The sequence below is a fragment of the Squalius cephalus genome (assembly GCF_949319135.1).
Source record: "Squalius cephalus genome assembly, chromosome: 17".
Taxonomy (NCBI): Eukaryota; Metazoa; Chordata; class Actinopteri; order Cypriniformes; family Leuciscidae; genus Squalius; species Squalius cephalus.
The window spans coordinates 13,327,444-13,350,588 of record NC_137138.1 but is presented as its reverse complement, the minus strand read 5'-3'; the positions used below and the strand labels follow the sequence as shown (position 1 = coordinate 13,350,588).

General features: G+C 38.1%; 1 protein-coding gene across 2 annotated transcripts in view; it reads right to left on the bottom strand.

The window, feature by feature from the left end:
* rxraa (retinoid X receptor, alpha a) overlaps nt 1–23,145 on the bottom strand; it is a 162,444-nt gene that overhangs the window by 112,863 nt on the left and 26,436 nt on the right. The gene's annotated exons all lie outside the window — the stretch shown is intronic.

The window sequence follows — 23,145 nt, the reverse complement described above, 5'->3', positions numbered from 1 at the left end:
AACTAAGTGCAATGTAATGTTGTCAAAAATATATTTTTTAATACATATCTATACTGAAATATTTGATACACAAAATAATGTCAAAATGCTGGTCTTGACGAGTATTCACGTAAAAACACAGTCAGTTATATTTTAAGTGAATGTAAACAGTTGAGAAAGAAAACACGTGTAACAGTATAATGGATCTGTGTGTCAGGTGTTAAAGTGACAGCAGCCTAATTTACCTGCTGCCAAATTATGAGATAATATTAAAAATATCTATATAGCCGTTTTTTCCCATGGTATTGATGTAAAAAAAAATGCTGAGTGGCTAGTAACTTTGGAAAACCACTAGCCACTGTGGCTTGTGAGCAAAAAAAATAAAAAAATAAAATGAATGTCATGCATCAATGTGTCACAATATCTTTTTTTACTTTCATGTAATTTTATTACACATTTATTAATGTAATGTGACGATAGAAGACATCCAATATGTCACATTACATTAATAAATGTGTAATAAAATTACACTGATATATTTTATATTTTTTAAAATATATTTTCTTGCAGTTTTATAAATTTTCTTGCGGCTATAAATATCTGTATAGCCGTTTTTCCCCATGGTATTGATGTAAAAAACCACTAGCCACTGTGACTTGTGAGCAAAAAAATAAAAAAATAAAATGAATGTCATGCATCAATGTGTCACCATACTTTTTTTACTTTCATGTAATTTTATTACACATTTATTAATGTAATGTGACATATTGGATGTCTTCTATCAGTGACAATTCTTAAGCTGCATTATTATTTACAATTTACAATTATTATTTTTGGCTTTCATTTTCTTGCAGTTTTAGAGTCCAACATGTTTTGAAAATATATATTTTATATAAAATATGAATAATTCAATTTTTTATAAAATTTTTAAATTTCCATAAACTCAAACTTCTTTAAGTTTTTTTTGTTTCACTTTCTTAATTTATTTCACTTCTACAAAAATCTGCCAAATGTCTACTTTAAAACAAAACCAATCTTACGCCTATATTCCAAAGCATTCTTGAAATACAACCATTTAAGTTCGGAATGTGCATTTTCATGTCTATTCAAAAAAAGGGGGTTGACACTTAAGGGGTTAACATAGGATGTTATTTAAATCTATCCTCTTTATACTTTAGCTTGGATTATATGATTATTCTAGTTGTCCACACAATGAGATGCATTAAGAGATTACGTAAAGAGGTCATGGATATCATATCTTGTCAAGGCTGTGTTGGGGTGTCCTTGTTTTCTGCAGGATGAGGGAAGTGATAAAACAATACAAATACTGCTTTATTTGCATGTGTTTACAGTAAACTATGCATACAACCTCACCATAAAAAAATCCTGTCATTCATATCCCTATCCACAAAAAAAAAAAAAATGAATCAATGTATCTGTTGCAGATGAATCCGACTTTGCCACTAGAGAACAGGCCTTGCAGCCAGTTTTCTACAGCAGCATGCGGCACTACAGGATCTGTATTAGCCCAGAGAGAACTAGGTCATTTATCCAATATTACACCCGGTCAATTGGATATCGTCGCACAGCTTTATCGTTACTTCACACAGCTGTCTTAGCTTGCCGGGGATCTGTCCGCTGAGTTGCGAATAGCGCGCACATGGAAGAGGCTTTTGGTGATGTATATGAGAATTCCTAGCAGCATGAGTAACCGTGGGCTAAAAAATGTTGGCGGCCGTCCAGAAGCAGAATACTTCTGAGGCACGGCAGAAGTTTTTTTGCAAAGCTCTCTTATTTTGTTCATGCAGATAAATGTATATATACATGCAGTCCTGGAGCCAACCTGGGGGCCTACGAAAACACTGCATCGCTCGCTGAGTGTTTGAAGGTGTTCTCCGCAGTTCGGCTGGGGGAATGATTCATAATTAATGCAGCGCACTGCGCATTAGAGATCAAAGCCGTTTGTCTATGCTGTGCAATAAACCTAAAGCGGCCGTGACTGCGCTCAGATGAGGGTGCGTGGATGTGAGGGACACTGTGGTGTGTGTTTTTTCCCCTTCACGCCCTCCGGGTGTCACACAGACTAAAAGTCTCACCACCAGGTAGTTTAACCAGTATTGGCAGTTTTTGTTCTAAGCAGATTTTCACATTCACCGTGGTCCGTGAGTTCATGTGCAACTTTCACTCAGATTGTGACAAGTTTTTATGAGTTGCACAGCACGGAGACAATCTATATTAGGAAAGAGCAATGTGTCTGTAGTTATGGTCACTTTATAAACTGTACTAATGAGGCATGTTAGTGTCTGTTGATGTATGTTACGGCTTCTGGACACCATATGAACCTATAAATCAATGATGGTGGGTGATGACATAAGCCACGAGCCATGGCACAAACTTGTATTTGTACGCTTATGTGCTCTACATACAAATTTTTAAGTTATCAGAAGCAGAACGATGGCATAAATGATGATTATTATCCGAAGCACGGCTCGATTGTAACATTTCCTACGGAGGCGCAGCAGGAGGGTGTTTTTGGCGCACCGCCACTCCAGAAACGGCGCAAGCAATCTCAAGCAACCAGCGAATGCAAATTATTATAATTTCAATCTTATTTTACATAGATGTAAGAATGATAATCAACAATGCCCTGGAAATATCAGCGAGAACATAGCAAGTAAATGTGAAATTGGCCCTCGCTATGTGCGGTCACGTCTCTGAACAAGACCAAATTGAAAGCACCTCCTGTACATCATACAGCTCTGGTGATGACACATACAGTGGCCACTAAAATATTTGGACACTTAAGCTTTGCTTTATAATGTATGAATGTCACTGTGATGGATAACAAAATGTCAAAACAAGTGACAATTATTTTTTAAAAGAGCACATACTATTCAAGCATATCTATCTATCTATCTATCCATCCATCCATCCATCCATCCATCCATCCATCCATCCATCCATCCATCCATCCATCCATCCATCCATACATATAAGGGCTGTCAAAAGATTAATCGCGATTAATCGCATCCAAAATAAAAGTTTGTGTTTATATAATATATGTGTGTACTGTGCATAATTATTTTGTATATATAAATACACACACATGCATGTTGTATATATTTAAGAAAAATGTTGATTTTTGTATAATTTATATATAAAAAAATTATATTTATATATAATATAAATTATATATAAATATATACAGTATATGTATGCAAATATTTCTGTGTATTTATATATACAAAATAATTATACACAGTACACACACATATATTATGCAAACACAAACTTTTATTTTGGATGCGATTAATCGCGATTAATCTTTTGACAGCCCTAATATATATATATACACACATATATTTGAACAGGATGAAGATGTCCACATTTTTCTTATTTTGTTTAAATATATATATATATATTTAATTTTTTCATTTAGTACTAACCTTCGGAAACAACAGAAGATAAATTGACAAATTAAAAAAAAGTTTTAGGGCCGCTGTAAGATTTTGTTCAAGTACCATAGTGCACAAAAATGATAATAATAAATCTTTTTCTAAATAAGAAAGAGTTTTTCTAAACTGCAGTACCACTGACTTTCCCTGTGCGCTCCATGAGGGATTTTGTGATGTATGACTGCCCACTGTAGAGGTCCTTTGGCCTGCTGATTATAGAGTGTAAGCACTCTGCCGTGGTTCAGATGGATGTTTAGCCTACGGCTCGCACTCTGTAATCTAAGACAGACACAACACACTCTTTTAAACGCCTCAATCAGCCTGTCTCTCATCTGCCCGCGAGACCTGGCTATTTAATCCTTTTCTTTGGCCTTGATTAATGGCTGCTTGACCCCTGACCTCCCCACATATAAATCTCCAAAGGGTGTTTTGGGTCTCTTAGGGCTTCTCACTTCAAGACCAATTCTCTCTCACCATCTTCACGTGCAAGTGTTTATAGTGGGGCATCTCTATTGGATTCTTCGCGTTTGAATAATGCGTCCAGGCCTTGGGGGGACATCGCCGTGACGACCTCCGCCGAGGTAACACTGACAGTTTCTCTTTCAGGTCTCAAACGTCATGATAAATGGAACACGGTCCTTTCGGTCACCATTGTGCTCGAGCGTTTGCAACACGCTCATCCATAATGGCTGTTTGCACTGATGCCATTCTGCCGTTACTATGGGGACCTGGTTCCTCACAGCACGAGATTCATAAGGAAATATAAATCTTTTCCCAACCTACATAAAAGAGATAAGATGAAGCCTGGAGATGTTGGATTATAATTTTTTTTTTTTTTTTTTTTTTTAAATCTGGAACAAAACTGATTTGCACGGATTCCAGATATCGAGAAATCCAATCCAAGGTTGATCACACACACATTCCAGTGAGGCTAACCGATGTACAAACTGCACATAGACGTACAGAAAACCATAGTAAAGGATGGATAGAGGAAGAGCCTGGAGGCCTGATAAAAATACAAATAAAAGAAGGGTAAAAAGCTGGACTTCTTCCCCTCTTTCAGCCTGAGGGATTCTCTGTGGTCAGCATTGGGTCAAATTCCTCACATGGGGTCAGAGTGATTTCTGAAGACACTGCAAAAGCCAGAAGCTGACTTCCTCTTCAGATTGGCTTGTGCCAAGGAACAGGGAACTTGACATGCACATGAAGTATCTGGACAATTAAGGAAATTTATGTATGAATGTTATTGCATTAGATATCAGATTATATATACAAATATATGTACACTGCAGTTCAAATGTTTGGGGTCAGTAAGAATATATTTAAAATGTAATTTTTTCCTGTGATGGCAGAGCTGAATTTTCAGCATCATTACTCCAGTCTTCAGTGTCACATGATCCTTCAGAGATCATGCAAATACGCTGATTTGCTGTTCAAGAAACACTTCTTAGTATTGATGTTGAAAACAGTTGTGCTGCTTAATATTAAACGGTTATTTTTTTCCAAGATTCATTGATAAATAGATAGTTTAAAATAACAATCTTTTGTAACATTATAAAAGTCTTTACACTTTTGATCAATTGAACGGTAGTGTATATAGTTACTTTCATTTAGTTATTTTAGTTATAAATGCTAAAAATGCTATTTTGTTATAAATTAGTCACTGCTTAAATATTAAACAAAGTGGGTTATAAAATATTATAAAACTGAAGGAATATAGAAGAATCATTACACTTTTTTTTCCAGATTTAAAGTTACAAAAGTTCTTTTCAAAATTAAGACCAAAATAAAATAAAAAATAAAAAATCTGTAATGTATAGTTTTGGTTTCATGTTCACGTTTAATAGTTTGTCATGTGATTTCCTTGTCCTCATGTGATCTTGTCATGTGTTTCCCAAGTCTCCTGTTATGTTGTCATTGGTTCATTGTCTTGATTGTTCACAGGTGTTTCTTGTTTAGGCAGTATTTTCCCTGTAACCATTGTTGGAGAGTTTCAAGTAAAGTCAAGTCTGTTGTTTATTTTGTATCTGTTCACATTGGAAGTTAATAAATACTGCACTTGGGTTATATCAAGCTCGCCTACAGTGTACTTAATGTTACAACAGCAAACTCTAGCATGATTGGACTGCAGATGCTACTTTGGTTCAATATTTTTGATCCGATGCAGTGAAATTCATACAATTTTAAGTACCAAGTGTGCCCAAATACAGCACAGAAATGTATTTCTATACAGAATTACTGGTACAAATAGTAAACGAAAATGTAGAAGTCTGATTTAAAACTGAAGCATAATCTCACATTTCAAATGTAGAGGCTTTTCATAGCAGACCACACATTAAAGCACATCAAAATGACTGACAACCACATGCAGCTTCCAATGTGTGGTCAGAGAATCAATAAGCAGATGAGATGATTTCGCATGAGGAAAAATACCCAGATTGCTCTAATACCACTGAATGCGAAAAGACCGTTTAGACGGCTTCATCGCTATGGGGGATTTGATTCAAGCTGGAATCCGTTTGAAACGGTGGATTTATCTCGCGATCGTGCAGCGGAGATGACAAGACGATGGAGAGCAGCTGAATTGAGAGGAGAAGAGATGAAATGACGGCCCTACAGCTCAATATTTTCATAGGCAATTAGAGTCCACTGCTCTGAGGGCAGTTATCAATATTGAGGCATTACATCACAATCGCTCTGCTGGAGCAAGTGAGGGCTCCACTGCAGGGATCCACCACAACGCTGGCATACATCAAGCTTTAAATCCCATTACACAGATATTGGCTACATTCAAATTGGCAACGTGATAAATATCTGACATCTCGGTTTATTGCCAAGGCAAAGAAATGGGAATAATTTTCTCCTCAGAGTCCGATACTCACCAACCTGAATAGATGCTATTTTCACCCGGAAAGAAGGAAACTCTCACTGGAAGGCAAGGAACGGGACTAGGGTGTTTGGAATGTATAGACAATCGCAAGACATGACAATCGCAAGACATGACGACTATGATAAAGAAGAATATTTTTTAATGAAACCTAGTTTGGGAAACAATTCTGCTTTCTTGGTTGCATTTAGTCGACAAGACTATAGGTGTGCAAATTTTCAAAGGCTGGTAACAGCATAAAAAGAATGTTGCGATATACTTTTATTCCCTATAAAGTGCGGCAGGTATAAAATCTAAGCCCGGAAGACTAATTCGCCAGTGGCTCCCTCAATATTTTCATATGGGTTTTTATAAAGGTTTTTATATATTTTCAATTTATGTGTAAAATAAGGTCTGTGGTAAACATAAGTTTACAACACTTGCACAGTTTGTGAAACAGCTTCTCGAAGAAAAAAAAAGTAGGACGGCACTTGATCTTGTCCATCGGGAATTGTTTGGATCATTGGATCGTTGTTGTTTGCTATTGGCTGTGATGTCATGTGAGTGACACGCCAGTAAACATGACATCAGAGAAGGAGGGAGAGTCAAGGGAGAGTTGCAAGAGGGAGAGTCAGTTATTTTTATTAAATATTACGAGGGCATATGAAAAAAAAAAAAAAAAACGATGATGTGCACGGGTAATTCATTTAAAACAAATAAAACAAATACTGGAATATTCCATAAAAAACAAGAATTGTCCATTTTGATTTCACAGTTACTTTAAATAAAGGCTTTCCACTGAAAAAATGATGTTTCAAATCTGCTCGTTTGGTGGCACTATTAGCATTAGCATGTTACCTGAATCCAAGTCAATACAAGTGCCCAGAATAAATATTCAAACATAATGTAGGGTGATGTATAGTGTTTAGCTCACATTTCTATTGTTCTGTCTTGTTTCCAAAGTCTCCAACATTATAACCTTTAGCAATTGCATAATTTGGGTACTCACAACACACATCATCTCATTGCATTTTGTGTGTGATCATGCGACTTACACTACAAAATAGCATATAACTGTGCATAAATACACAAAAAGGGACAGACTTTGGGGCTCTATGAGCCCCATTACAGGGGATGCAGGCAACACATACGTTTTCCCCGAATGATTTATTTTCATCTCTGCTGGGGGATAGCTGAGCTCTGCTGGACTTCAGCTGGAAAAACACAAACCGCAGAGAGAGGCGCTCTTGAGTACACAACGGTCACATCATTGAATCACTATGGGTTCGCTGCAAATGAGCTTCCCCGGGCGACAGAGCCGGAGAGTGATGATGTAATTAAAGGATTCTGAAGAAACCCACTGAATTCTCAAAAAGTGCTTCATTTTAAATAAATCTTGGTCCTTGATTTGCTTGATTTGTTTACCCCAGTTGCTTATTTATCAATAAAAAAAGTTTTAATTGTCATCACAATGCTAAAAGTACAAGTTTAAGACACTTCGCACTCACTACTGAAATATGCATTTCGGTATATACAGATAAACACTTGATGTACATGATAATGCACTCATGCAAACTGAGGCAGACATTATTTCCTGTGTAAGACCAGACTAGAAAACACAAACCACTTGGGGTTAGAGCAATACTTGCCAAATGACTTACTGTTGCCTCATCTTAATCAAAACAATCATCTAAACACGTGTCTGTGTCCAATGCTGGCTTATAATACCAACACAATGAACTGAGAATTGATACTTTTATTTCTATTTTACTACAGTCAACAACAAAGACTTCATAACAGGAAATTTTGTCATTCTGTGTATAGGTCTATTTCTGCATTTTAAAAAATCTGCAAAAAATGATTACATTTTTCAAAGTTCTAAATAAAACTTATGTTGTATGTTTAAGAAAATACTAGTTTAGTCCTTACTTTAAATTTTCATTTTTAATTCAGTGTTACTTGCTTTTTTTTCTGTAATTATTTGTAATTCCTACTTTGAAAAAAAAAATCTAAATTAAGTTGATGTGTGAAACATTTATAGGCATTTTGAAAATGAATCAATAAAATAGAGCGCATGTGCACATATTCATTTTAATGACTGGTTATGGTATAATTCAACCAGTCTGTGCTCTAAAACAGTTATCATCTGTATGTGTAGGTGAGGCTGTCTGTGTGTTTACATCTCAAGCCACTTTCCTATTGTGATTTATACTCTTCACTGCCTGTTCTCTCTTGTTGAGTCTCTCTCACTCTCTCTATCTACTTCTGGTCAACCGCCACGGTGAAAACAGCTGCCATGGCCAAATCATGCAGCCATAAATCTGGACACTTCCTTCCACTGTCTCCCACTTCAAGGGGAAGCCTGAACTGTTGCAAACACCATTAACCCCTTTCCTCTCCATCCGCAAGCCAATGCCCCATCCACCACTTGAAAAAACACCCTGCAGAAAAACTCAAATGAAGGGGAGGGGTTGGAAAGACAGAAGAACCTTGAGGAAAAGAGAACAGAAGTTCTCGAACCCCTCCCATCGGTTCTTTCCATAACTCAAACTTCAGATCCGAGAGCAGCAGACCACCAGATCATTTCCCATATTCCGTTTCCTAAATTCCACAAATGACGAAATTCTTTAAGAATCGCATTCAGTTACACACCCCTGATCACCTACATGGAAAAGACAAGCAGTCAATGAAATCAAAATCTGTGTAACCGACTGTAACCTATTTTACATCTCTAAAATTGAATTTAAGAGTGAAAAAAGATCATTTGTAGGGTGAGAATTGATTGGCAAAAACTACCGTGATGACTTACTTCTTCCAGTGAAATTCTGAGGTGTATACGATGGACACTTTACTATCACATGCGGCCACGGGAGAGAATTTGTGAATGGGAGTGAAGAGATTACATTAGCCATGTTGTCATTATCACATGATAATGACAACATGGTGAATGTAGTATGTCCAGATCACATTCATACTACACACATTCACACTATATAACGTACTTTTATAATGGTTGCAAAGTAAGTACTTCGGACGCAGCCACTGTTGCCACAAACTGGTGAAACCTAGAGAGTTAACAATGTCACTAAACCTCCCTTGTGTTTCTTTGCAATAATATCAAAAGAACATCTCTGAAGACTTCTGTTGGCCGTATCAAAATTAGTGACAATACACAGCGACTCCTTAAGGGAAGACAAACTTGTCTTTCTTTACAATGGCAGAGGAAAAACTTTTCAAAGGCTTTCCATTCACAGACGAATCCTGGCTGAGTGAAATAACTGTCCCAGAATGCCAATTTGTAGCTTGAGGATAATATTTAGATGGAGAGGTGGTGGGTGCCAGAGAGGCTCGGAATAAAGATGTGTTGACATTGAAACACCCAAACGCATCTGTGAAATCTGAGATGAAAGGAAAGAGAGGCTGTCAATCATATCCCAGTCCTGCCATGAACTTGAGCACAGCTCTTCAGAAAACCCAGCCTTCAACCTCTCGGTTTAAGAGCATATAGACCTACTTTCCCTCCCAGATATTCTTGATCTCATTTGGGCCATTTAAGAATTCATGCAGTCAGAAAGGGTTTTCTGAGGTAATTTCAACATCTCATGGAGAATAAAGCCAACGGATCGCAAATAGTAAATAGCCAAAAGGACTAAATAAAGTCTGTAACGCTTTATAATACTGAAATGTCTTCATCTATAATGAGAGAAGCATATCTGAGCTCATAAACTGAGGCTGCCAGTTTAAACATATGATAAATTATACTACATAAATATTCTCCCCCAAGACATGCTCTGACAGATGCTTTTTTGCTTCTACGGAGTGGTTTTGGATCCTGAAACAAATAAAGCCAGTCGAATTGCTGAAAATCTGCATATTTAAGGTCTCTGCAGCAGTTACACTGTCATCCCGTCTGAGAGTTTGATCAGGTGGCAATCAGCAGGGCCTGTGAAGTTGTCTCTGTCACCTTGCGTTTGCTCAAACTAAAACAATGATGTCATGTTTTTTCCCACTATTCTCGTAAGCATGCCGGGAAAAACTGGGCTAACTGCATTTAGAGGTGCCTGCGGTCATTACGTCACACAAACAGACTTTAAATCAAAATTTAGCTGGTGGCAGCACCTGTAAATATGGTTAAATAGCGCAGCGTAAGCCCGGTGGGACCGCGACCCAGAAAAAGAGAAAGATAAACAAGCCCACAAAAAAATAAATGACAAGCAAGGAAAAAAGACAAAATAAAGCTCCTCATTCAAATCATATTTTACATGGATCTTATGTCTCGACACGCTTGCTTAGCAGAGAGGAGCTGAGCTTCTAAAGCAAGTGACAGCAAGATGGCTTAATATGACTGATTCCCTCTGTTGTGTTAATGTGATTCGGCTCTGGCTTGCCAGCAAACACAAAAGGAAGAGTGAAAACGCTAAGGCGATGTAGAGTTCCCCACATGCCGATCTCAAACGAGCTCGGCTGTTCATCGAGCTGCCAAAAAGACACGCACGGTTGAGCAACGAGGAGCTATGGCAAGGGATAGTTCACCAGAAAATTATCATTATGTCATTATTGACTATTTTGAAGAATGTGAACGTGTTTTTGTCTATACAATGAAAGTCAATGGGGTCCAAACAAAACATTTAACGTTTAGAAAAAAAAAAAATATTTTATGTTGTTCCACAGAGGACAGAAAGCCATACAGGTTTAGAACATGAGGGTGAGTAAATAATGGCACGCAAACTATCCCTTTAACATTGTGTGTTTACCTGATTTACTGTGTGTGTAATTTGTTTGCCAACAGGGGCGCGCATCTCAGTGAGCAGTGCCAATCTGAGGACCTCGTGCCAACAGATGCGGCCAGTCATGTGCATATTAAAGGAGGTGTGTTAGAGATTGTGTCTGATGGTTAGATGGAGAAGAGTGATGAGTGGGACAGATGAGAGTGTCACAATAACACAGCAAACTCCACCTGCCACTGCAGAACGCTGCATCTGCTCAACATTAACATATCCCTGAGCTCCAACAGCCTTCTGGAGAGAGCAGGGGATCTTCTCAAGATACTGAATCACGCATAAATATAAATACAAAAACATTCCTCCAGGAAATTTATTCCATATCACTACTCTTTCTTTGGATTGGAACAGCAACAAAAAAAGTTAAATAAAATGTTTAACAGATGGAAAAACAAAACACTAAATGTTTAACAGACAGCAAAGCACAAGACACAAAATATGTTAAAAAAATTAAGCAACAAATCTGCCAGCAAAAACACAAAATGTTTGATAGATGCGAAACATGAAATGTTTTAAAAATGGCTAAACAAAAAGCACAAACAAACACACAAAATGTTTAACCGATGGTGAAACGAAAATTGCTGACAAAAACAAAATGTTTAAAAGACAGCACAAACACAAAATGCTTTAGACATGGAAAAACACAAACCGCCTGCAAATGTTTTACAGACTGCAAAATCTCAGACAAAAAATGGCAAAATTAAAATTGCTGATATAACCAGAAAATGTTTAACAGTTTATTATTTTTAAACAGCAACAAACCGCCAGCAAATTCATGATTCTAACAGACTGCAAACAAAAAGCGCAAAAACAAAAGCATCTAAAGCTTGGCAGATAGGAAAACGAAAAATCACAGACAAAAACACGAATTGTTTGGAAGAAGCAAAACACAAAATGTTTGCAAAAACATGAACTGTATTATAGATTCCAAAACAAAAAAAGGCTAGAAAGGAAAACACAAACCATTTGGCAGATGGCAAAAACACTAAATGTTTAAAAAACTGCTAAATAAAAATTGCTAGCAAAAACAAAACGTTTAACAGACCTCAAAACACAAATAGCTAGCAAAAATGTTTGAGAAAAATGTTTAATTTCAGTGCAGCCAAATGAATGTGATAAGTTAACATTGTCTTTGCACATTTATAACACGCAAGTTAGCCAAAGAGTTTTTTATTATTATTATTTTTTAAAAGAAGCCTAGTATAGTGTGACTCTTTTTAGCCCCAGAGGGAAAGGAAGAGCCACAACTTCAAAGAGAGCTCATCCGTCAGGCTTCCTAGTGTCGACACATACCTGCACTTACGGACAGCGGATGTCTTTCACATGACAGCACACAGCTGAAATTCAAAAGACAAAAAAACTTCAAAAAAAGCTGCCAATGATTCTTTTTCATCATTGTCTGTCTCTCTGTCCCCTCAAACCCCTATCTATGTAGCAGACGGTGAATCAGTGATATCGTTGGCTATCTGATTTTCCTTAGGAGGGGCCCCTGTGCTTTTTCCCTCTCTCTCTCACTCACTCTCTCCTTCTCTTTTTCTGGGGTTCTGCCATTTTGTCAGACTTGTAGAGGGAGTCATTGGCGGGCTAACTTCTTAACGCAGTGGGTCAGGGGCAGGTCAGCCTGTAGAAACCCCCATGATGATCATCTAGAGGCAGGAGAACCCCTTCAGCCCACCCCCTACACCCAAAGCTCCTTCTGCTCTTCAATCCCTCCACAAAACACTGGCCTTTTTGCCCTCCCGGCGCTCGGGGTCATGACTCTATTGGGGGAGACACTTGGCCCACTGCAGGGGGTCAGCTATCCTTTACAAGGAGTCTTGTCATTGGCCTGGTGACTAATAGGCCGACCTCACTGACAAGAACTGATGGGCGCCCCTGAGGCCGGACTCCACTGCCAATCTAATAAGACCTCTGACTCGCTAAGCTCAGCTTCTCCGGCTCCATAATGTCATTTCGTGTGAGCTTTCGAGGCTGCAGGTGAAATGATTGTGACTCAAATGCAAGAAAAATCAGTCAGACTTTAGCATAAACACTCGCTAATAAAAAGGGGCAGGTCGTTTTAGCAAGGCGCTCACTCGACGTCTTCGTCTTTTGAAATACCTCAGCTCCCGCCATGCCCAGCGCAGATTCCCATTACTCAACGTGGCTGGATGTGTGAACAAAAAGACACATGGTGAATGGGCAAAACTACCCCTGATAAAACATTAACAAGAACGGCGGTCCTGCTGAGGGGGGATTTTGTTCTCTCAAAGACACAGTGATCAGGATCGATCTAGCCTTCAATTAATCTTTAAGACAAGCTAACAGGGATTTCAATAACTACTGAGCTTTGACACCAAAGACATTCCCACACTATGTGACTAAAAGAGGCAGCAGGGCCACTCACTGTTTATACAAAGAATTGCTATATTATCAGGCAGCAGATGACCAGTGGATGTGGGCATCTATTTACAGAACAGTCATAGACGGGACAGAGAGAAAAGGGAAAAATAAATATTGCATGTCTATTGTCATATAAACTGGAGAAGAAATGTACACACTGAGATGTATGGAACTGAGCATCAAATACACTGAAACTCATTAAAAGGAAGCTAAACTTCTATCTAAACTTGTTAAACTGGTGCACAGAGACCTAAATCTGAGATATTAGAGGTGAGAATTGGGTATCATTTATCTCAGAAAACTATGTTCTACTACTCATGAGGAAAAAATGGACCACAGTCATCAAACAAATAGGATTTGCCCTGCAGCAATGGAAATCAAAGCAGCATAACCAGGCTAATAGATACATAATGATCAAATGCAGAACGTAGGAGTATTATTTTCAGGAACAGTTTAGGTGAACACAGAAGGTGAAATATATATTATTTGGTGCTGTTATTTTCTCAAGTGAATAATGCTGCCTAACTATAATGCATTGTAAAATAGAAGTTTTGGTATTTCACCACTTCTCCATTGTCATGGGTTGAAATGATGATTAGGCTCCATAAGTGTTGGGAAACCATAAATAAAAAAAAATATGCTCATTCCTATCAGACTTTAGCCTAAACAATGCGCAAAATTCCCTTTTAAGTTTCTCTTGATCATTAACACCGTTTCAAACTGTGGCCTTCTTAACTGTTGTCATTCGGAGAACAAAGAGGCGGCAGCTCTACCACTCTTTTTGTTTAATATATAACATTGTAAAGTATTCCAGTAACATGATTCTCTGTTCATTCGTCCTCAAAGCAAATAAATAAATAGGACGAAATGGAAACGTGATACATGCAGAGGCTTAGCCATTATACAAAGGGACGATAATGTATGCTGTGGGATTTTAGGACAAAAGTAATCACATTTACCACAGTTGGGCAGAAAAGCAGACCAGAGGAATTTCTATCCAGTGTCCCTCTCGCTTTGTTCAGGACTCAATTGAACGTGGGGCTGTTTGAAGGGCAAACCATATAGAGCTGTTCCATTTACATTCAGTCTCACTGTCACTTGGGTCTTTTTTTGTTTTCAACCAGTCTATTGTTTCTGGCCGATTTGCATGAAGCACAAATTATCAAGCATGGAGGAGAAATAATTCCATGTGGTTTTTTTTTCTGTTTAAGTTATACAGTATATCCTTTGGGATCAGTCGCCACAGTGCAAAATCACACGTACACACAGAATATTCCATCCTGGTGTTACAAAGTCCACAAAAAGTCTGGATCATATGATTGAGTTCCACATATACAGTGGGCTCATCACAGCGGGAGAAACAGATCAGCCAGATTCAGACGGCTTAGAGCCACATCACTTAAGTGTGAGAAAATTTACACTAAAAAGATATGACACACATAGTTGTGGCAAAGCAAATCTAGGGCATACTAAGCATTTACACTGGCATGTGAGTAATTTTTTTAAATACTTTTTTTTTTTTTAGATCATCAGTTAAAGGGATAGACTCATGACTCAAAACTCATCATTTACTCACTCTCATGTTTCCATACAATGCATTTAAATGGGTATATGGTGGCTTTCAGGCCTCAAGCTGTAATCAGATTTTTTTTTTTTAATACTGAATAGCTTTTAGTCAGATTTTCTTTACTTTTAATCCTAATTAGCACCATATTACTGTGGGAATATTTCTAAACAATCAATAGACCAGATATATTCTGTTAATGCTTTTTAAATGACAAAAATGACTAAATGTTTTCAGTAAATACAGTCACTGTGGGTGGGTTTGGGGGGATGGGGTCGCTCCATGGGGGGCTTTCACGGTTCTGTCATTTCTTAATCTGTACTTGGCTGTCGAGCTCCAAAACGGACAAAAAAAGCAGTAAAAAAGTACTATAAAAGTAGCCCATACAACTCATGTGCTCTATACCAAGTCTTCCGAAGCTGTATAACAGCTTTATGTGAGGAAAAGGGTAAAATATCATTTAAAAAACTAATACTAGCCTAATAAAACTCTCAAGCTTACTGAAGACAAGTAAACAGAGATAAAGAAAGAGGAAAGAAAACAAACAACAATAGAACAAAGACACAAATGAAATAGACCTACCTGAAAGCTTCAAGCACTAGAAATAGTACATAAGTTGTATGAAGTAATCAAATGTAAAAAAAAAAAAAAAACCTAAAAAAAACATTCCATAGTCTTTACTGTGTAAATTAAATAAACATTTATTCTTATTAAAGTTAAAAAAGTGATTCAGTCGAGAGCAGTGAAAGATTTTCTCTCTTTTTTTGTTGCTTGATTAGCATTAATAATGAGAGCAGGTCAATTTGGATGCTGTCACTTTAAGACAGACTGCACGGATCCAATATATTAGTGCATTTTCTTTCAACAGTTTGAGTTCACTAAAGACATACATTTCTCTGTTGACTTGCAAAGACATTATCACTTTGACACATAAGTATGTGTATTTAACCGTTCAAGCCCAATTAGTTTGCAAAAAGCACTCAGTTCAGTTCGCACACGCTTTATGAGCAGAGGTTTCATATATGCGCGACTCTCAGAAAGCGCTGAGAAACAGTCTCTCTGACAGCACGTGCATATAACGAAATGAGGTGTCGCTGCATACTGAACTTCAACTCATGCAGACGATAAGCTTTCGTGACCGTGTAGCACAGCACCGTCACGTGAGCATAACCGATGATAGTCCAAAATCTCTACCGGTTGACGAATTTCTTCCGGTAATCGTCTACCGGTATAGCGCCCACCCGCCCGTGTCCCCATTGACTTTCATTGTATGGAAAAGAGCAGCCAGGATGTTCTGCAAAAAAGTGTTTGGAGGTATGGAATGGCATACACTGTTCAAAAGTTTGGAGCCATAAAGATTTTTTTTTAAAGAAATGAATACTTTATTCAGCTAGGATACATTCAATTGATCAAAAGTGACAGCAAAGACATTTACAATGTTACAAAAAATGCTTTTCTTTTGAACTTTCTATTCATCAAAAATGTATAACGGTTTCCAGCATGCTGCAGCACAACTGTTTTCAACATTGAAAATAAGAAATGTTTTTTGAGCACCAAATCGGCATATTAAAATGATTTCTGAAGATGTGACCAGGACTAGAAGCACCGACAAACAATCTCACCGACCCCAAAACTTGTGAACGGTATTGTTTTTATTTTTGGGTCAACTATTCCTTTCAGTGTAGAATGTCCTATTTCTGTCTATATTTAAATATATAAAAGTCTCTCCCACTGCCACTAACCGGGAAATACTGGTAAAAACATTTTGAGGAGCTATAACAGGTTAAGTGCTGTTCTGTTGATTTTCTAACTCCGCATTTACTAAATGACATCACGTCACTTGGTTTTCAGACCTGGCAATATCAGAAGCAACAGAGCACACAGTTTGCAGTTTCCTTCTTTCATCCATCCCGCAGCCTGAAAAAGAGTCAATGTCGTCAATTTTAGTACCGCAGAGTGCTCCTTAATGACCATGTCCATTTACCATCCTCCACTGTGAATTACACAAGCACAACTTGTTGTGGAAGAGGAGGTGTTGGGCAGCCATAATTCACCAGTCTCTGGCCCCTCTAACCTTGCTCAGCAGGAAGAATGACAGCAACTGGGTTTGTCAGTGGTTCTGTGCATAATTATTGCCAAGATTAATGGTTTACTCATGGCTACGGTGTAATGCCCAGATCAATTTTTCTTGGTGATGAACGAGGGTTGTGATGATGCCTTGTCATCGCCGGTATGCCTAAGGACTGGGGGGTGTAAATCTCTCGCTCAAAGTCACCCTCCGATTTCACAATGCCTGCTTGATACAGGCTAGTCCTGGCACTCCCAGAATGCCCCAGGGCATGTCTACTAGCCCTCTGGAGAACCTGCAATTAGGAAGAACCTATTTCCTTTATCACTAAGGGATTAAAGGCATCTGCAAATTGGAGAGCTTGTCAAAAAGCACAACTGACATCTGTCCGCATGGCCCTCCTCTTCCTTTAATGATTAACTTTTCAGTAGAAACTGAGTTCAAAACTGAAGGATAATGCTTCTTCCCTACAACCGTGTTTGATATTTTTTTTTCAAATTCATTCCTAACCCACAAGCTCTGCCTTAATTGTGCGCAATGCCCTCTCGAGTGTCTTGGACAAAGCTAGCGACCTCACTCTCATGTTGTTCCAAACCCATATGACTTTCCTTTTTCTGTAGAATACTAAAAGGAAAGTTTTGAATAATGTACTGGTCACAATTTTCCATGCAATTACATTGGATGAGGACTGGAACTTCAAAAAGGACACAAAAGCATCATTAAATAGGTCTAAGCTAGATTTGAAGCTATACAATAGCTTTGGCAAACAAACCACAATTTAAGAATTTTATTCCATAGTGACCAGATTATTAAGTGAGCTGAACCAAAGACTGCATATACCAATGGTTCACACATATTACTATAAATTGGAGAAAGTGCAATAAACAATATGGTGAAATATGTCCCACATTCTAAATTTCGCCAATTGGTAAAGTCATTGCAAACAGTTAGTGTCCTGAAACACATGCTTAGGACTGAACATGTGCATTGGCTGGACCAACCTGAATAGATGCTTGTAAACACTCTTTGAGCATAATGGGACAAGCAAATTTGGTGGGCAGATTGAATTATTTCTCCATTGAATTATATAGGAGTTGGTGTTGCATGCCTGAAATATCTGCCTGGAGGCTTTGCAAGTATGGCCGCTGAGTGAATTCACTTTCCTTGAAAGAGACTTTGGCTGAACTTGCAGAAGTATTGAATCAGGTTGAATGATGAATGAATCATACAGGGCTGCATTTCCCAAAAGCTAGTTAGCCTAAGTAGATCGTAGAGATCGTATGATCTACTTAGGCTTACGATGCTTTTCGGATATGCACTCCAGACCCGTTTTGTGAACTTGATCAAATGATTCTTAGAAAAGATTTGATTCAAAAGAATGATCCCTTCATGAAATACTTTTCTCTTGAACTCTCTTAAATTCTGCAAGGAAAAAGAACTTAAAGATTTTTATTGGATAACGCCTTGTATTTTAGCTTGTCCATCACACAAGTCTATTGTATGACTTCAAAATACTTGGAATACAGGACCACTTTTATGGTCAATGCCTTTTTATTTATTTCTTATCTTGTTGGTGTCCTGATGATGATGACCGGCGATCAGATTCGAAGGGTGTAGACATGGGAAGGGGATGTGTTGTTGTTGTTATAATGTTGTCAGAACAATACTCTTTCCTGTGGATGTTCTGTAGATCCAAAGGTACAGAAATCCACCCTCCCTTCCTAACTCCCCATTCCATCTCCCCTCCCACCTCATCTCCTCCAATCTCACTCTGCTTCACTTCTTAAGAAATCACCCTTGCGCAGTCCCATAGGACCGAGATAAAACCCGTGTTGGGCCCTCGGCAATGAAAGCAAGCGTAATGCTTCTCTTTTTCTCAGCTTCAGGCTCGGGAGGAAGCCTCACTCTCCCCCCAACGGGAAGCACGCAATGTGTGAAGAGATGGCAAACGCATATGTGTGTGTGCTTCTATACATTCCCACTCCATGCCCTTTATATGCTCTGAAATGGAGAAAAAAAGCTGTGCTGGCATATTGGGATGGGGGTGGACTATTAACTGCACTCCCGATCACTGTTAGTTTATTCACACATATGCAAATGTATGAAAAATGCAGTGAAAGTAATGAAATGAGGGGCTGGGTTGGATTACCCAGAGTGGTAGGCATGGTAGTACACGTCTAGTTGAAGACCGCAGGGTCGATCCGTGGCCCCGCGGCTGCTGCGGGACGGATGGGAGCTGTTTGTTTAACCTTATCTGTGGTTGTAATTTTAGCCCTGTCTTCTGTATGGATTTCCAGGCGGAAACCACTTTTATTGGCTTCTTGTGGGGAGCTACCTTAATAAAATAACATCTAATTATATCTACCAGAACTGATCCCCAAACATGAAACACAAAGCGGCCATTGTTCAGGGTTTCCAGCCAAGAAGTAGGACCTGAAATAGTAGCTTATGGTGTCAAAGTTTTTGTTTTGGATTAAACATTAGATCTGCTTTGAAGAGCAGGAAATCCTGAAGTCATTATCCAGGATGATCTGTAGCTCTACACAGAAATTAATGTAGACACATCACATAAAAATCCCCTCCAAGATGATAAAGAGGATAAAACAAAATCATTTACTAACCATGTACACACAATTTTGCATAGGGAAAAAAAGACAGCAGATATGTGATGCGTCTGAAATCCATTAGCGCCTGAAGATATCCATTTCACCTCTATTGCACATGGACATACAAACTATTGAGCTAACATACTACTGCATGTACACTGGATATCTGTTGTCATGATGATTCCTATTATCTATGACCACATACACACTGCTTTTGGGAGTTACAACCACACATAAAGGAATAGTTTACCCAAAAATGGAAATTAAATCTATTTAATATAGTATAATATATAAACACTATACAAAATTATAATAATAATTAATATTACTCACCCTCATGCTTTTTCAAATTTGAATGACTTTCTATCCTCTGCAGAACAAAATCACTGGTCATTTACATAAAACAGTAATACACAGTGACCAAGTCCGTTATAATGACATAAAATGGCAGATGATGTGAGGAACAGACCACAATTTAAACATAGGCCACTCATAACAGACTATAGAGAAAGACGGTTCACTCCTATCACTTATGAATGGGAGAAACTGCAACGCACAATATGGCGGAATAAGTCCCGCCTTTTAAGTAAAAGAGCCAATTGCTGACTGGTAAAGTCATTGTTTCACTGCAGCTGCCGTTAGAAGCTCCGGTTCTCATAGAAGAACTTAGGACTGCACATTCGCATTGGCTGGTCTAGCCTAAAAATAAGCTGTTTTAAGGCTATTTGAGCATAAAAAAACAACATTTATTGGACAGTTAATGTCAGATTTTGTTTCTGATTTAAAATATGTTATTTAATTGTGAGTTCGGCAAGCAGTTTTTGAGATTTCAGGATTCCGCCATTTAAACAGATAGGGCTTGGTCTTGGATGCCTGAAATAGCTGCCTGGAGGCGTTGCAAATATGGCCGACAGGCTTTCTTTGAAAGGGACTTTGCTCATAACCAGTGAGTTGGATGAATCGTGAATAAATAGTTCAGAGCGAATTGTGAACCAGAACTGGCTCTTTAAAAATAATCAGCTCATAAGAATGATTAGTTCACTGATTGGCTACTTAAGTGTACCTGAATAGTTAGTTAAAGTGCAAGTTTGGTTCGGTTCACACTATACACATTTAATAAAAATTGGGTTGCACTACCTGAATTTTCCAGGAAGGTTGTCAGTCACTCCTTTAAATAACTTAATTGTGTGTGAACAGGATTCAGCACTCAAGCCTAAGCACTCAGAAGAGGAGTGACAACCATATATATCAGCAGTGTGTATGTGAACGGTGTCTAGTCTGTCATGGTCTGCATAAGAACCTCTTATCTCTATGCATTACTGTGCTCATGTGATCGTTTTCTTGCTCGAGGTAACGTGCCAATTTTGAACAGACCAAGCTGACAAACAGAGAGAGCGACGTGAGAAGTCTTGTGTATTTCTTTCAACTTCTCCTCTGACTCCTCCAGGCTGATCATATCAAGAGTGAAGACCTCCCTCTGATCACATCTGACAATCACTGGACAGGGGCCAGAGCTACACTGGAACAGCTCTCCATTATAACCTCTCCGACAACACCACAGTGTTATGATTGTGTTTTCATTGTTTTCATTTGAACACAAGCCCTCTAGGGAAGTATTCAAATGTGCTGTTTTTTGTGCACGCACTGTTTATGAAAAATAAATTACGCTTTTTTTCTTTTTTTTTTACCTCCCCAAAAGCCAAAGCAGAAGAAAAAAGGAGTAGTGGTTCGGGAGAATGAACAATATTTATTGAAAAATAGAAGTTTCCTTTTTTCTTCTGACACACAGGGAGAGAAAATGAGAGTTTTAAAATGCCGCTGGGTTAGAGGAGACGGAAAAACCGCATGGTGACAATTCACTTATTTTGTATAGAGAATTTCCAGCCAGTCTATATTTAGGTCTTAAGCGCTCTATAATCACTAAGGAGGTTTTCAACCACATAAAGGAGGATAAGTTCCTAAAAGAAACCAGCACTGGTAAGTCTTCCTGCCTCACTTCAATTTAACCTTTGACCCCTGCACTCACCTCATGCCCGTACGCATCTACCACAAACAAAAACAACACCGTATGGCCTATTATGCAAAGGATAAGTAGGCTTTTCACAGCCTCATTCATAAAAGCAGGGGGTTTTCCTCCGGATATTCCTGCAGTTCAGAAAATACACAACCACACCTTATGGAAAAGCCATGAATGGGGTCAAAGATGTACAGCGCCACATTCAAGCAAAATGACAGACGTGTCTGACAAAGACTCCATATTCTACATTCAAGTCCCTGGTCTCACCATGGACATCACAACCATGACTATGTATATATATCAAATTAAAGATATATAACAAGTTATATATAAAGTAAAGATATATAATTAAAGATATATAACAAGTTATATAACATATATAATTAAAGATGTTTTTGCTACTTTTGTCAATTGCTTTTGTTTGCAAAAATAAAAGAAAAATATGTATGTATGTATGTATGTATGTATGTATGTATATATATATGATCAAAATACAAAAAAAAAATTATATATATATATATATATATATATATATATATATATATATATATATATATATATATATATATATATATATATATATATACACACTCACCTAAAGGATTATTAGGAACACCTGTTCAATTTCTCATTAATGCAATTATCTAATCAACCAATCACATGGCAGTTGCTTCAATGCATTTAGGGGTGTGGTCCTGGTCAAGACAATCTCTTGAACTCCAAACTGAATGTCAGAATGGGAAAGAAAGGTGATTTAAGCAATTTTGAGCGTGGCATGGTTGTTGGTGCCAGACGGGACGGTCTGAGTATTTCACAATCTGCTCAGTTACTGGGATTTTCACGCACAACCATTTCTAGGGTTTACAAAGAATGGTGTGAAAAGGGAAAAACATCCAGTATGCGGCAGTCCTGTGGGCGAAAATGCCTTGTTGATGCTAGAGGTCAGAGGAGAATGGGCCGACTGATTCAAGCTGATAGAAGAGCAACTTTGACTGAAATAACCACTCGTTACAACCGAGGTATGCAGCAAAGCATTTGTGAAGCCACAACACGCACAACCTTGAGGCGGATGGGCTACAACAGCAGAAGACCCCACCGGGTACCACTCATCTCCACTACAAATAGGAAAAAGAGGCTACAATTTGCACGAGCTCACCAAAATTGGACAGTTGAAGACTGGAAAAATGTTGCCTGGTCTGATGAGTCTCGATTTCAAATCTCCATCAACTGCAAGATGCTATCCTATCAACATGGGCCAACATTTCTAAAGAATGCTTTCAGCACCTTGTTGAATCAATGCCACGTAGAATTAAGGCAGTTCTGAAGGCGAAAGGGGGTCAAACACTTAATCCTTTAGGTGAGTGTATATAGGTATTATTAAAATTTTGTTTGTTTTCTAATGTAATATATTTTAACATGTAATTTAT